Genomic DNA, 16,047 nt, shown 5'->3' with positions numbered 1-16,047 from the left:
TTAAATACAAAAAGTAATTTCTCTTGGTCACCTAGCAAGTCAATGAGAGACTTCGGACTGCAGTCTGGGCTGGTGGTCTTTGGATTGGCTATTCTTATTCTTTCAACATAAAACCCCTCTGTGAGGTAGCACATTCTGGGACACTGAACCCAGCCTGTTGTGCTGTCTCTGAAGAGGGCATATATCACAGTGGTTTAGAGCCCAAGATTTGGAGTTAGGTGGCTCTGGATTTTCAAAATCACATTCCTGAAATAACCTTGAGCAAGTTACATTCTTTCTCTTAGCATCTGTTATCTCCTCTATAAAATAAAGATAATGATAGTGTCTACAGGGTTGTTGTGAGAATTAAATTAGCTGATGGCCCACAAACTGGCATGCTGTGAGGCGCAAATCATGGCTGTTACTATTACATATCCACCATTTAGAAATAATCGTGAGGCACACAGATGAGTTCTTTGGCAGAGTGCTATCCGATAGCACATGTTATTAAATCTCTAAAGTAGCCATTGGTGACCTATTAAACTAGGCCATTACCCGCTTGCTGCATTTTTCATTTACATGTTCATTGGGTGCCTAGGCAAGTATTTAGTGGGTGCCTACTCAGTGTCATATGCCTATGCTAGGCACCAGCAATACAGAGGTGATTTAGATGTGGTCTCTGTCCTTGAAACACTCTTATGGAGAAGTAATTACATTAGAGTGATAAGGTTAGCAGCAGAAGTACATTCAAGGCAGCCTATTCAAAGGATTGAGCTCCACCTTCCTAAAACCAAATAGGTGTGAGAGAGTCAGAGAGCACTTTGATTCACCGAACTATATTTGTTTCCTTTTCAAGGTTTCTATGATCAGGCTTATGATGAAATAACACCGGGAAAATCTGCTCTTTCCTAGTATGTGCAAACAAATTCAGAAATGACATATTTCAAAGATAGGTCATATCTGATTTAACATGCTTCTGGATTCCACCTAAGAAGTCATCCTTTGCCGTTTCCTGTGCTTCCTCCTTCCCTAGGGCCTGCTAAGGAACTTTGCATTGTGAAGTGATGAATGCATGTAGGCCACTCACTCTAGCAGTGCTTCTATTTTTGAAGGGCAATGAAGGCACATTTAAGGATGAGTTTCATTTATGATTTTGCTTGTGGGTGAGCTCAGGTAGGAGTTGATATCGATAGTGAACGGTGTGAAATTTTCACTTACCAGAAAATGAAAAAGTTCTGTGACAAAGATGAAACGAATTGTGTCTTTGGATGAATGCCACTAAGAATGTTGTCAGAAGTGACAGGAGGTATGAAAACTACCTTCCTTCTTGGCCATTTGGGAAGACTGAGGCTCAGGAGGCTTAGCTAAGGTCAGTTGTGAGCTCATGCCAGGAGCCAGGATTATTGTATGACTCAGTCCTTTCCTTTTTCCACCCTGAGAGGGTTTTACTACCTGTGACCTGCGTTGCATGATGTGAAAACACTCAGTAACCTCTGAGGATCTTCAAAACATATTGATCTATTTGATGCTGCAGTGTTTTTCAATGGCAGTTCTATGTCTAGCTTGTTCTCCTGCCCTCCCACCATCGTTTGTTTCTCTATCATACATTTAATTGCTGTGATGACTTAAGAAATGACTTAAGTCATTTAAGAATGACTTCTGCCCAACCCTGAATTGAGAACTTGCTAGAACCATGAGCCAGCACTTCCCTCCTCCCCACTGTGCCTACCCTCGCATGCTGTTCTCCCACTTCCCTGTATTCACCCTGCCTTTGTGCCAGTCCCATCTAGTATCCAGCGGAGTACCGGAGAACACGAAGCATTCAATACATATTTGCTAGATTAAGCAAAAGCAATGAGATGACAATAGACGAAGCAAATAAGCTTAATGGAAAGATAATGTTGTGAGCACAAAGGATAAAATGAATCCTAGCTGCAACACAGAATTAACTGAGGCATCATTTTGATCAGCTCTGACCAACTTTAAAAGGAAACAAGCTTCACTATAAAAGGTTAAAATCTGCTCTTTGCCTCCCTAATTTGTTTTCTTCTCCCATTCCTATGTCTTTGTAAGTGTCTCTCTCTCTTACATTTCCAGGGCAGTAATCTCTGCAGCTGCTAATTGTGCCTTCGTGGATCCACAATGCTTCTTGTGGCCTTGATAGACGACTGTTCCCTTAACATGTTTACATTTCCAAAACACTTTGTGCTTCTCCTCCCTTGGGAGTGCCTGGGATATGCAGATAGGGATGGCTCTGTGCACAGCCGACTTCCTCTGCCCTGCCTTACATTCAGCACAGGAGCCTGCAGCCAAAAATTAGAATAAGGCTTTCAGAAGCTGCTTTGAGACCTGTGGTTACTAACAGGAGAGGAGTTCAATGGCAGGGTCGGGGAGGGGAGGTGAGGGATTGAGGTGGGGCAGTGAAAAATGCGGCCTCTATGAGACCCAGCTGGAACTTCTTCTCAAAGACTCCTGAAGACTCCTTGCTCTTCAGCTTGCTCTCACATCACCTTGAACCTCTGCGTCGTCTTGCTCTGTAGGCTGCTGTAGCTTCTGAGCTTTCTATATCTGACTCTTTCACGGGCTCCTTCGTTTCCAGGACGTGGTTGTCTGGATTCCAGATCTACCCCAATCTGTTCAAGCCCCTACATTTCATTAACTGCACTCTTGTCCATTTCGTTTTCAAGGCTTCTCCTAGTCATCCATTCCACATCCGCTGTCACCTGCCTAGGTTAGGACCTTGAAAATCTCTGATCCATCACACTGTCTTCTAACAGGTTTTCCCCTCCAGCTGTCAAACCTACCATCTCCATAAGAGAGACAGCCTTTTCCATATGCCAGTCATCTGGTCAAGGACCCTCTGTGGCTCTCACTGACCTTAGAACAGGCCCTCCTGGACCATTGCTGATTGATGGATTGCTCTGCAAACTCTGCATGGTGCCTATGTTTACGAGGCCCTGACATAGCTTTTAATGACCACTCACATTAATCTCTGTCTCCAAAAAAGTCTTTGGAGGTATTTAATGTGCAGCCTTTGTCTGTCTCAAGTAGACGGGCATGCCTGAGAGGTAGAAGTGACTCCAGAGAAACCAATGAGTTTTAACAACACTCTGAATGACATGCCTTCTTTGGGGATATTTCTCCAAACTGATCAGCTTGCTTGGAAGTGGAGCCTGCCTTCATTTTTAGCATCACACCAAATTTGAATGCCGTTGGTGTCTCGGAGTGCTGCAATGTTCCTTGTGACAGCTCAAGCAAAGTCTAATTATGGAAAGATAAATATGAGTTCCAACTTCTTGCTGTTCCCCAGGATGTCACAACCCTAAATGCTTTGTGAGTTCAGATTTTTGTGAGTCACTATTATTGTGCAGGAGAAAAGTTTATATTATTAAATCTACTCTTAGCTGTACAATTTCTTCAGAGACCTAGAGATCTTCCTGCCTTTATAAATCTAAAGAAATTGGATAAAGAGACAATAACCTGAACATTCCTAGAGACACTGGATATTTTGATCTATTTTTACTGCAGCCTATTTCCAAGGGCAGCACATCTCTTATTTTTTTAATCAAATGGTGTGAATCGAAAGTTGCAGCCTGACCTCTGGAGCAGACACCACGGGATGTCAAAGGCAGCTGTGAATAGTGTGAGCACCAAAAAGGAGTTGCCTTGGTCTTACTATGGGAAAATAACCTTGACTGTACACTGAGGAAGCAGCCTATCATCTCAAAGAGCAGGAGGGTTTGCTTTACATTTGGGATTGCTGCATTTTGCTCTGCTGTTCACTATTGTCTGGACATTGGTTAAGTCTGAGGTGGGAGGGCTGTTGTGTGTGGCTCTGTACAAGATAAGCAAAGTCCAACTTCTCAATTTTGTCAACTCTTCTTTACTGAGTGAGTGTCACAGGTAGATGCTGCTGAGAAATCTCAGTGGAAAGGAGGGACAGAGGGCAACTGAGCATAGAGAAAATCACATTTATATTTGTTTTTGAAGAGCAGGAATAACCACTAGCAAATGTATAAAGTCTTATTGATACTTACAATTAGGATCACCATTTCTTTGTTCTAAGGTAGAACTTCTCAATGCCCAGTGTAATTCTGAGCACATTATATGGAAATATAAAGCTATTTAGTAATTAATTAATTAATTAATAAAAAATGCAGAAACACTGTTGAATATTCTCCTTTCCCCCAAGAATTGGGCCTATCTTATGGGCTCCTGTAGCACCCATTTCTTTCCCCAAATTTATGAAAAACCTAGAATCACTAGTCTACTCTTTGGCTTTTTTTCTAGTTGATGAATTTTAAGAGGGCAGGGGTTAAGTCTTACCATTTTTCTATGTAGCCCCAGCTTCTAGGATGGTGTCTAGCACATCATACACATTTGATAAACATGTTTTGCGTAAATATGTCATATTTAAAAATGATGTGTGACACGTTTGGCACTTCTGATTTCAGTCAATACTCTTCATTTGCTTAAACTGTATAATCACAGAGACTATCTTTGAGAGCCTGCATTTAAATGTCTAACCAATTTCTATACTATCTCACTTTACCCATCATCAAGGTGCAAGGGCTTATACAGTTAGGAAAAACTACCCATCTACTCCTCCCACCTTAAAGAAAAAAGAGAAGGAACCCAGCTAAATCAGTCACATTTTCCTCTGAGCAGGAGCAGAAGTTAGCTGAGGGAGAGCTCTGGTTGTCTAAAAGCAGGTTAGCATCTGGGGTGATGGATATAGCCAAAGACAGGTAGTGTAGATAGTGCATGCAGAGGCAAGAATTGGCTGGCTCAGGTGACCGGTTTGAGGAAATGCCAATTTCTAGTACTTAGAGAAGTGTATAACCAAAGACCAGATTGGACAATTTCTATCTTAGGGGAAACCAATTGAGGTAATAGGGTAGTCTCAGATAAGGATTCTTCTTCTTAACGATTTCAGGACACTGGAAAAACCTCCTGGAATTTAGCTACCACTCCAGGGAGAAAGGCTGGTGCAAAGAGTGCAAAGAGATTCTTAATAGATACTGTGTCTCCAAAAGACAACAAATCAATCAATCAATGCAGTGTCACATTCACTTAAACATGACCAGAAGAAGTTTCCTCCTCCCTTTTGCTGAGAGATTAAAAGAAGAAATAAATGAAGTTAGAGAAAAATAAAAGAAGCTATTGAGTCTCCAGGTCTAATTATCAGAAACTGACCAGTGGCCATTCTTGGAAATTTTAAATTGAAGAAAAAAACAAAAACAAAAACAAAAACAAAAAAAACCAACTTAGAGAAATAGGTGGCTGCTTCTCCTGTTAGAATAAAGAAAACTTTAATATTACTTTCATTTACTGACACACCTGTTCTTTTTGAGGAAATCTTCCCCTAATTTTACTCTATTATCTGCTAACGGATGAATGATGAAGTTTAAATACAGTATATGAACTCCAAATAATTAAACCTGATATTTCCTTTCAAAAATGGCATCTCTCTAAGAGCATAAGATTCTTTCTTTTTTTTTTCTTTTTTTCTTAAGGGGAGAAAAGGAGAAAGAAAAGAGCCTGCTGAGACTGAAATTTTAATTTTTAAACCAGGATGTTTCCAGAAGCTTCTTAATAGGGCATTTGAATTCATGTTCTTGAGGAAACTTTCTACATCCTGCTGGGGTGTAGAAAGACGCTGTTATCCACTGGATACCTGAGAGAGGGCACAGGGCCTGCTGTGTACAATCTCAAACCTTGAAATAATCACTCATTTTTGTATGAAATTCAGCTAGGAATCTGATTTTTAAAGCTTCAACATTAGAAAAAATCAGTTTCTATGGATTCTACTTATCTATATGTGAGGAGAGCAAGGTTTGCAATTGAATTGTTAATTATCTTGGAAATGTAATTGTGGGTTAACTTGAAAAATATATAAACGTTTGCTCTTTGAAAGAGCCAATCCTGCTGCAATGAATTGTAAAATGTCTGTTTTGGTTCTAAATAGGAGCATATGATCTGTCTTTACCATCTTGCCATTGCTTTCTTCCTCCCTCCCTCCCTCCCTCCTTTCATTTCTCTTCATTTCTTTCTGTTTCTCCTTCTCCTCTCCTCCTCCCTCTCTCTTTTGGAGGTAATTTGCATACAATAAAATTCAGTGATCTAAATTTTTCAATTTGATCAATTTTGACACATATACCCATGTGATCAGTACACAAAATATTATGTAAAATATTTTCTTCACTCAGAAAGATGTATTGTGCTTCTTTCCAAGCCAGAGGCACCCAATGTCCTGATTTCCATTACCAAAGTGTTGCCTATCTTTGATTTCATTTAAATATAGAGTATGCACATTGCATTTTACTTCTTTCTCTAAACATAATGTTTTGAAAATTCACCCATGTAAATGTATAATAGTTTGATCTTTTCCATTGCTAAATAGTATTCCATTATATGAATACAGCAGATTTTGTGTATCTGTTTTCCTGTTGAGAAAACTTTGGCATATCTCCAGTTTTTTACTGTTATCAACAAGGCTGTTCCGAGTCTTTTTGTGGACATGTATTTTCATTTATTCTGGGTAAAATCAAGAGATATAATTGTTGGCTGATAGGATTGGTAAATGTTAACTTTTTCAAAAATTGACAAATAGGTCTTCAAAGTTATTAAGTGATTTTATACTCCCATCAATATGAGAGTTCAGTTGCACCAAATCTTTACCTTCATTTGGTATTCTCAGTCTATTTATTTATTTATTTATTTTACTTTTGTCATTCTAGTGGTTGTAAAATAGTATCTCATTTTTTAAAATTTGCATTTCCCTGATGATTAATGACATTGAGCATCTTTCCATGTCTTGGCCGTATGTGTATCTTTTATTTATAAAGTGTTCGTTCAAGTGTTTCACTCAATTTCTTATTGTATGGCTTAATTTTTGTTGCTAATTTGTGGGAATGCTTTATATATTTGCAATACAAATTCTTTGCCACATACGTATAGTATTTTTATATATTATATTTCATTGTGTCTTGGAACTGCTTTTTCATTTCCTTACCCATATCTTTCAAAAATCTAAAGTTTTTATTTTGGTAAAGTCCAATACAGCAATTATTTACTTTTAAAGTTTATATTTTTGGTTTTCTATGTAATAAATCTTGCATATTGTGAGGTCGCAAAGATATTCTCTCATTTTTTCTGCTAGAAGTTTTGTAGAGTTGCTTTTAAATTTAGGTTTATGATCCATTGCAAATGAACTTTTATGTATGGTGTGAGGTAAGGATTGCAGTTAATATATTTTTCATACAGATATTCGGTTGTTCTGGCACCATGTATTGAAAAGATGACATTTTCCCTACTGAATTGCCTTCATGCCACTGTCGTGAATCAGCTTACCATATGTGAGGCCCTTTTTCTGGGCTATGTTGTTTTATTGACCTATATCACTTATAGATATAATTTATTTGTAAGACAACAATATCAGAGTTTCTTGATTAGTGTAGCTTTATAGTAAGTTTTGAAATCAAATGCTATAAATTCTCCAACTTTGTTCCTCCCTATAAAATATTTCTTGACTTTTAATTTTGAAATATTAATAGACTTCCAAAAATTAGAAAAGTAATACAAAGAATTCACTCCAATTTCCCAAATGTTAATATCTTACATAAACCACAGTATGGTACCAAACTCAGAAAATTAACATTGATACAGTAATGTTATTTAATATATGTCTTACTCAAATTTTACCATTTCTTGTTGCTCATTTGCGATTCCATCCATTATCATCTCCCTTCAGCCTGAAGAAATTTGCCTTGTAGAACAAGAACAGTAGTAGTTCTTGTAGGCAAACTTTTTGAAAAGTAATTATGGTTTTTTTTTCTCTCTCTTTCTAAAAATGTCATTATTTTGCCTTTAATTTTTAGGATAGGGTTCTAGGTTTACAGATTTTTTTTCCCAATCCCTTATAGATACTCTTCTTTTGACTTCTAACATCTATTATTTTAGGTGACAATTCCGGGTTTTTTATTTGTTTGTTTTCTTGGTACCAATTTGCCCTTATACCTTTTTTCTTTGCCTGCTTTTAATACTTTTTTTTTTTTTTTCTCATCTTGGATTTTCAGCAGTGTGACTCTGGTATACATTGTTCTAATTTTCTTCTTATTTATCCTGTTTAAGTTTCAGTGATATTTAATGTGAGTTGAAATCTTTCAATAGTTTTTGAAAATTCTCAGCCACATGTCTCCAAATATTTCTACTTATTTATGTTCTCTTTCCTTTCCTCCTAAGATTCCAATTACACATATGATTGTCTATTCAATAATGTTCATCTCTGGGTAAAAATGTAGTGGAAAAATTAAACAGAGATTTTCTGATATTTTCCACTAGATTTTTCCTTTTTTTTTTTTGTATTTCAGTATATCTTCCAGTATTACAATCTTTTGGTTCTTTCCTGTTATGTTACTGTCAGTCTATTGTCAATATCATTAAATAATTCTTAATTTCTAATATTGTATTTTTCACTGCTAGCTTACACATTTACTTTCTTTTATTCTTTGTATTTTCCATCTCTCTACTGAGATTTCTTATATCTTCACATATGTAGTTCTGCTTTTTCATAGGATATCTTAATGTATTTATTACAGTAATTTTAAACCCCTTGCAGGATAATTCTAACATTTGGGAGCCCCTATGGCTCCGTTTCTATTCATGTTTTTCTCTCTTGACAAACTTATTTTCTTGCTTACAGGATCCATAATTTCATTATTTTTATCCGAGCAACTTTGTGTAAGAGAATACTAGAGACAAGACAAAAATATCATTTATTCCTAGAAAAGCACATCCCTCGTTATCTATTAGGTTGTTATTGTGGGAGCTAAATTAACCTAACCCGTATGCTTTATTTTATTTTATTTTTTGACATCCGCAGAGGAATTAGGATTTTAGCACAGGTGAGTTTTTGCATGTCTCTTTGTGTTTGTAGCCCAGTTGCCAGCTTTTTGGGTTATTGTGATATTCTCTTCATTCTCTATTTTCATCTCTAGCTTTCTATACTTCAGTAAATATCTCTCCATTCTTACACTCCATCCACAGTCCTTGGTAACTGATGTCCTGAATTTGAGAAAGACCTCATTTACTTATAGGAATTATCTCTTGGTTTTCTTCCCATGTTCCCAACTGTGTTGATAGGTAGTTGTCGACTTACTCACTGAGGCACCTCAGAATTCTAATTGGTCAAGGCAGTCTCCACACAGCCACTAGAAGAGGTTACAATAGTTTCTACTTATCCCTGACTATAGAGGATTCTCCTGGCTGCTGCTTCTTCACTAGGAAACAAAACAAAACAAAACAAAACAAAACAAACAAACAAAAAAACACTTTTCCAACACCCTAGGAAAGGCTTGCCATTTAAAAAATTTTGTTTAGTGTTCTCTGTGTCCTCCCATTGCCAGTGAATAAGAACAAAAACAAAAACATTGTGCTCTAACTTGTCCGGCCTTTCCTTGTTAGGGTGGAAGAAACAGTCTCTTATGATTTTTTTTTTTTTTGCATTCTAAATTCATTTTTTGCATTTAAGCAGAAGTTGACCATTCTGCCATTCTTTCCCTAACTTCTGTGGTCTGAATTTTGTATTTCCTACTTATAAAATTACACTACTTTTCATGCCTGATTCCTTGTAACAATCTGTGGGGGTCATGATGTTGGAGGGTCTGCTGCCCTTGGAGTATCAGTATTATCAGGTGGAAGGATGCCATCCCCTTTTCTTTGTTTTTAGTCATGGAAAGTGTCCTTGTTGGAATACATTCCCACTCACCCCGGTATCTCTTGATAAGTAGTAATTTGAAGTTATCTTGACGTCAGTCCCAGGAATGATTTCCTTCCTAGTACACTCCTGGAACCACAGCCCTCATGGTCATTGGAGCAATTGACCATACTTAAGAGGTACTTCATTCTGTTGTCAATCACTGGACTGCCAGTTACTCAAAAGTTACTAACTTTTAGTTTCAACTTTTAGTAAACAAACAAAAACAAAAATAAAACAAAAATAAATGGACACATTGGTCTAGATTCTATAAATGGAGTAGGAAGTCCTAGTTTCTTGAGAATCCAGGTGGAGATGATGTTAGTGAATTTGTAGGGTTAGTAGCAGCAGGCTGATTTCGTTGGTCTGAGTAAGCTCAATATTTGAAAATTATCTGCATAAAGACAGTGCATGTTGAAATTGTCTTATAGAAACGCTGTGGATTCCTTGCTGTATATAAAATTACAACGTGTACACGACTGGCATGCACACTATGTTCAAGGTACAGATCTGTGGTCCACAGAGGGCTTCTACATGATTTGAGGGAAGATAGAGACTAGAAGTTTATTTCAGCTTTCTGTCAGATTATATGGGAAAAAATATCATACAGCATTTTAAAAAGACATTCAATGTAGTTTCCCCAGAGTCCAATTATTTTTTTTTCTTGTAGAAGAAGAATTGCTCACTATCAACAAGGAGTTCACAATTTTATTGAACTTAAATAGCAGGTAGAGACAACTAAACAACAAGCTTGTATTGAATACCTCCTCTGTGGCCAGCATAATAATGGGATTGTAGTCATATGACATGCTCTCTTAAGTAAAAGAGATTATACCCTAGATCAGGAAACTAACGTATATAACTTATCAAAGTATTTAAGCATTACTTTTATTGTTGCTATTATTTAAATCTTTCCTTGAATTTTTAATTGGCAAATAATAATTGTGTATATTTATGGGGTAAAACGGAAAGTTTTGATTGTTGTATACATTATAGAAAGATTCAATTAAGCTAATTAACACAACCACAAACTTATTATTTTGTAATGAGAACATTAAAATTCTACTCTTCTAGCAATTTTGAAATTTACAATACAGTATTATTAACTATGGTCATTATGCAGTGAAATAGAGCACTAAGCATTATTCCTCCAGTCCAACTGAAACATTGTACCCTTTGATCGATGCCTCCCCTTCCCCCATCACTCACTCTTCCACCCCCGAGCCTCTGGTAACCGCCTTTCTATTCTGTTTCTATGAGATCCACTTTTTTAGATTCTACACTTGAGTGAGATCATACAGTATTGGTCTTTCTGTGCCTGGCTTATTTCACTTAGCATAATGTTTGAAAGTTGTCCAACAAATGGTTCAAACAAAGTGTTGCAGGAGCTCAGATGAGGGAGTAGATAGAAAAGTGCTGAGAAACAAAGTGAGGGATCTCGGGGAGACTTCACATAGAACGTGGGACTTCAATAGGGTTCTGAAGTATGAGTAGTGGGTTTCAACACAGAGACAGCTTCGTGGTACAGTCAGTCACGTCAAAGAGTTGGAACTAGTTTGGCACTTGATACAGTTTCACTTCTCTTCTTGTCAGTCCCTACAGAAAGGCAAGAAGCCTGAAGTGTCAGACAAATGAACAAAATTGTGAAGGGAGCCTATTTATAAGGTATAAATATGAAATCAAGACATTTGGCTATAGTAGAGATAATTTTCAAACAAATCTATGCACTTACTCCATTGGCATAGCTTATGTTAAAACTGTCTGTGGCAACTAAGTCCTGGGAACAACTCTTCCAAGCCTATTTTAGAGTTACTTGAAGTCTCATTTCTCCAGAATAGTGATTCTCAACTGGGAGTCTCTGTGAGAAACTCTTAGGAGATTTTAAAATGCAGATACTCAGGTTTTATCTCAGTTCTACTGCATCTGAGTGTTAGGAGTATGTATCAGAATCACCTGTATGTAGATATGATCCTACTTGCATATAGGTGATTCTGATATTTTTTTGGTTACAAATCATTGTTCTATAGCAGAGTTGACAAACTTTAGCATGCATCAGAATTACCTGGAGACCTGTTAAAATATAAATAACTGGGCTGCATCTTCTAGAATTTCTGATTCAGTAGACATAGGATGGGGCCCAAGAATTTGCATTTCTAATACATTCTCATGATGCTGATGAAATGTGGCTGGTCTGAAAACCATGCATCTTAGGGACTGCAAACAAAAACTATCAGAGACAATATAAATTACATAACAGTGTAGCTTGCATATATGGGTTACAGGTTTTCTGAAAAGAGGGGAGGGCACTAGATTTGAAGCATGGAATTTAGGGTGACTATGCCCTCATCTTTTCACCTCCATGCACAGGGAGGGCCAAGACCTCTTTCAATCCCTGCTGGTTATGTTCTGGGGTAGCAGAGAACAGTCTGGATTTTAATTGTTTTCAGCATCTAAATATACAGATTTCTCCCTATCGAGAAGAATGACTGAAGGCAGCTCCTGTAGAGAGGTTCCCGAAATGGTCAAAGCTCTGTCAGACTCAGCAGGATAGGTCTGTAGCCTCCCTACAGGGTTCCTCTGAGGAGGACATACATACATGGAGGCAGGGACATACTGAGATTAGGGTAATGAGATCCCAACGAAAGGGAATATCTTATCACTGACATTGTTTAGAAGTGCTGGCTCATGCTAATAATAAAAAGCAGGCTGAAGTTTTTTTGGTCTCTTTTATTATTGTTTTAAAATTCTCTACAGACGATATTTGCCTTTATTATTTACACCTGTGGTGGACCTTTCCCATTGTTCTGGCCTTGGTATGCTACAGCTTGGAGGCACAAAGGTCTTTTTTTTTTTGTAAGTTGTCCACTTTATTATGGCCACAGATCACTATTCTTCAAAGGATCAAATAGAAATAGGCTTTACAGAAAAGGAATTTCCACAAAGTCCCTGGAGATCAAAGATGTCTAATTCGTGGACATTGAACATTCTGTCAATTCTTCTATGAGGCAGGGCATTCAACTGAAGCAAAACAGCCTCATTTTCTCAAGACAATAAGAAGAAAAGAAAAATAAAACCTGAGATTCAAGCTAGTGCTGTCCTTCTAAGTCTGAGAGCCTCTTACCTTTTCGCTGCAGTGCATCCTCAGACATATTGTCTCATTTTGAGTCTCGAGAGCTGTATTTTATGCTGGGTGTCACTGGAAAAACTCATCCCAAGAAGGCAGAGGAATTAAGACAGAGAAAGTTTTAGAGCATTACATATTGGTCTGTGGCAAGGGAGCACTTGACTGAACAAGAACCAGCCAGATGCAGTGTCTCCAAGGTGCATCTATAATAACTTAGGTGGCAGTAATTTCCTAGGAGATTGGCATAATTATACCCAAACAAATTGCCTGAACAGCCACATATTTATTAACATGAGATTAAAACTCTCAAGTTTGAATAAACCCAGAGAGCAACAGCGGTAGCAAAAGCAGTAAGGGCCATTGGCAGTCTCTCTAACCCCCAACATGAGGGGGGCTGAATCAGAGCCAGGGTAGGGGGTCTAGCCTGCAGTAAGGCTTCTGAGGCCTCAGTAGTAGGTTCTTGCTTACTGGAGAAGATGGAGGTTAATATAATAGGATGTCAGAACTCAGAATCTGTATCACCTAACTAATGTGCAACTAATCACTCTGAAACTTTGTGGCTTTAAACAACAACCATTTATTTACTTTTTAATTTAGGCTGGATTCAGTTCTGGTCTCATCTTATTCCTTTTGTGTGTCTGCAGTCAGCTGCAGGTCAGTTAGGCAGTGATGCTTCCAGGGTTGGCTGGCTGTTGGACAGGGCATTAGGCTGACTGCACAAGTGTTACCAGTCCTCCAGCAACTGAAGCCGCGCTTACAAGCGGTGCACGCAAGGCCTCAGGAAACCTAGTTCAGAATCCACACACCATCATTCCCACTAAATTCTCTTGGCCAAAACAAGTCACAAGGCTAGCCCAGAATCAAAAGAAGGGGAAATAAACTGCACTTCTTGATAAGAGAAGATGTAACTTCACATGACTAGAGGCATGAGTACAAAGAGAAATGGAGGACTGTGGACATTTTGAAATCTACAAAAAAACTCTTAAAAAACAAAGCAGAACCAGAAGTGAGTCTGCTGCTGGCAAAAGTAAACAATGAGCATTCAAGTCGAAGATATCCTAGATTCTGTATTTTTGTTCAGTTAAATTAGGCATGCATTTATTAAGCAAGTTTTATAAGCAAGATACTATATTAGGGACTCTGTAGGGAAGACAAGGCTAAAAAGAAGGAAAATAAAGATATTGGCTGATATTTTACAATAATAAATATGAAAAAGGAAGGGTTTAGATAAAGGAGCATGTAGGGGGATGAGCACAGTGGCTCACGCCTGTAATCCCAGCACTTTGGGAGGCCAAGGCGGGTGAATCACGAGGTCAAGAGATCAAGATCATCCTCGCCAACATGGCGAAATCCCGTCTGTACTAAAAATACAAAAATTAGCCTGGTATGGTGGCAGGTGCCTGTAGTCCCAGCTGCTAGGGAGGCTGAGGCAGGAGAATCGCTTGAACGTGGGAAGCAGAGGTTACAGTGAGCCAAGATTGCGCCACTGCACTCCAGCCTGTCAACAGAGTGAGACTCTGTCTCAGGAAAAAAAAAAAAAAAAAAAAAAAAAAAACGAGCATATACAGGTGTAAAATTACATAATTGTTTCTGTAAGCACTGGACAAGAACAGATAGGTGGAATTGAACGCACCTGAGTGATTGAGCCATGCTGAGGTGAGTCAAGGAAGCCTGGAGTGGAGATGTCTCTCTAGTGAAGGTAAGATATTGGAAGCAGGCAGACAGACATCAATGTGATTTAGCTGGCTAAAGGCTCACAGAGACATCAGGTGAGCTCAGATTTTGATCAATTGGCTTAATTTACCAGCCAGCACTTATTTGATGGTGAGACGGATTTGAATGATTGGAGGACAAGAAGCAATAAAACTGGTAACAGCTGAGATGGAGATAGAGCAAAAGCTGCAGAGGGATTTGGGTAGCTGAAAATCAAACAAATACAACTAAGATCCTTACTAACAAGTAGTTACCAGTGTTCTGGGATTAAGTGATTGAACTGTGGCTAGCTTATAGAGATTCTGGCAAACATATGCCTACCTTTTGCATTGTTTTTTTTTGTTGTCTCCTCCACAGAGATTTGCTGGGTTTTCATATTCCAAGAAAGACTCTGGCATTTCAATACAGGTATGTTGGTTGTTCATGGCTTTTTCTTCCAAATTAGTTGCTGGAGTGGTACCAAAACAAGTAGCTGCATGCTTTTTGTACTTGTGACAATTACTGTTTAGCTAATTTCACATATCTCAGGCCTTATTGGTTCATGTCATAAAAAACCTGATATGTTAAAAATATGTCTTGTTCTTGGCATGCCATGCGTCTGTGTTCATGCTGTGAAATTTAGTCCCTCTAGCCTGTAACGGAGTGTGATTCCTCGAGCATTTCATGGGGTCAAGCTCCCCCTGTTTGGCCATGGTGAGGCATACACAGTGGGAAGTGCATGCGTGTGGAAGGAGGACCCTCATGTTCTGGTATGAGGGGCAATATAGAGTGGTTATCAGATCAGAATCCCTGAGTTCCGACTTCCCTATTCAAATGAGGGCTCTCTCATGTTCTAGTCTCATAATTCAGGACAAGTTATTAGGCCTGTCTCTGCCTCAGTTTTTCATTTCTAAAACAAGGAAAACAGTAACGTATGGTTCTGCAGTTTGTTGTGAGGTGATGCATATACAAGTTGTAAAAGAAAATAAAAATTCAGGACCCTCTAAATTTATTATGCCAAACAGGAAGTTAAGCCCTGAAGACTGAGTCACACAGCCTGTTTGCAACGTTGCTTCTCAGATTATAGCTTAACTCTCCTCCTCAGTGCTCCTGTTCTATAAAGGACTGGGAGAGACCAGAGACCAGACCTCCCCACTTCCAATCTTCCAACCTTTGTTGTGATTAACTGCCTCCTTTATTGTCCTCTATCTAACTCAGACCAGATGACACCCAAGACCCCATGACAGTTACATCTTGAGTGTGGAATGTTATAATAAATATACCTTTCCTGAAAAAACAAACAAACAAAAGACGAGATCATCTCACCTAATCAGATCATTTGTAACTATGCATTAAGCCTCACATAAAAGATGATGTTGAAATTCTTTTAAACTTCTCTAAGCCTTGTTTATATAAACAATTCCAAACTTCTGCACTTTGGAACACTGCCGTTGTTTGGAATCTGTGTTTCCTGGGTTGACCGTCCTCAACTTTG

The sequence above is a fragment of the Gorilla gorilla genome, chromosome 12 (assembly GCF_029281585.2).
Source record: "Gorilla gorilla gorilla isolate KB3781 chromosome 12, NHGRI_mGorGor1-v2.1_pri, whole genome shotgun sequence".
In the NCBI taxonomy this organism is placed as follows: domain Eukaryota; kingdom Metazoa; phylum Chordata; class Mammalia; order Primates; family Hominidae; genus Gorilla; species Gorilla gorilla.
Note: the sequence above shows the minus strand (reverse complement) of the source record.